Below are 1,583 nucleotides of genomic sequence, written 5' to 3' on the forward strand. Positions count from 1 at the left end.
TAGGGGGGGAGGAGAGGAGGAGGAGGAGGAGAGACGGCAGCTTTGTGAGGAGGAGGCGTCCGGCGGTCTTTACTCCATGTCCATGTATGGCCGTCCTGTCAGGAGACACACAAACAGAAGAGAGACAGAGAATGAGAGACAAACCAGGAGGACAGGAGGAGAAATGAAGCCGTCAAGAGGAAAAGGAGGGAGGAGAAGGAGTCACTGGGGAGGAGGAAACGAGGAGATAGGAGGAAAGAAGGGAGCTGAAAGGAGGAGATGTGCAAGCAAAGGGAAAACGAGGAGTAGGAGGAGTTCAAAGGAAGGAAGGAAGAAGGAAAGGAGATAAAGGAGAAATTGTTTTGTCAAAAGGAAGGAGAAATTCAGAAAAAGAAAGGAGGAGGAGGAGAGAGGAGGTGTGGAAGATGAAAGGTAAATAGAAGGAAGGAACGAGGAGGGAAGGGGAGAGGAGGAGGAAAGATAGAAGAAAGGAAAGAAGAGGAGACAAGAGAAGGAACAAGGAGAGGAGGAAAGGTGTCATAAATGAGACATTGAGGAGCTTTTACTCTAAATGAACCTTAAAAGATTCAGGTCAGGATTTAAAATCAGACTCAAACCAACAAGTTGGTCGTCCGTCCCTCAATTCTGTCCCACTTCCTGTCTGTGTCTCTGAGCTCCGAGCTCATTGCTTCCTACTGAGAACCTTTGAACTTTAACCTTTAACCTACAGAGACCAGATCCAACGTCTTTACTCGTGGTTTGCACAAGTGGAGAATCTTAAAACATCTGCCGTATTGACCTCTAACAGCAGCTCCTAATGAACTTTGTTTATATGCAGAATACAGAACATGTACAAAATATCTTCATTTATTAAACATAAATATATACAAACACAATATTCTGATTAATAAAGCTGAGAAGCGTTGAGTCTACACCACGTCGATCCTCTGCTTCCTTCTCTAACGTCCCCTGAAATCATCTTCACGTGTTTAAGATGAAGAAATGAAGCTGCAAGTTATTAAATATGATTTATTTTTTTGTCTCCCTCTGTGTTCTCCTTTCAATAAACCAGCTGCAATAAGGTTTCCTGTGAAATTTTTTTCTCTTCAGATGAAAAGTTATTGTTGCCAGTTTATTGGATAAAGTCCACAGTGGGAGCAATATATATACAGTATATACATATATATATACGTATATATATACGTATATATATACATATATATATACGTATATATATACGTATATATATACATATATATATATACGTATATATATATATACGTGCTGTCAATGACAATAACAGCACATCTGATCTCTACTGGTCCTCGTTCCTTCACTCAGCAGCTCCTCTGTGTCACAGATCCATCAGCGACGGGAGGACGAGTTATGGAAACTGCATCACACAGCAGGACTATTTGAATGACTTTGGGGTGTCTCTTGTTGACGACGCCTCGGCTACTAAAAGTACTGAGGCACGTTAATATACTTGCCGGTTGCACTCGGGGGACAAAAGCACATTTTATCATTATTATTGTTTGATTCAATAAAATGTAGCTCATGGTTTAACTTGTGTCCCTTCTGGCAGCACAGCCAGCAGCTCCTCA

The sequence above is a fragment of the Anarrhichthys ocellatus genome, unplaced genomic scaffold, assembly GCF_004355925.1.
Source record: "Anarrhichthys ocellatus isolate YVR2014 unplaced genomic scaffold, GSC_Weel_1.0 scaffold2984, whole genome shotgun sequence".
In the NCBI taxonomy this organism is placed as follows: domain Eukaryota; kingdom Metazoa; phylum Chordata; class Actinopteri; order Perciformes; family Anarhichadidae; genus Anarrhichthys; species Anarrhichthys ocellatus.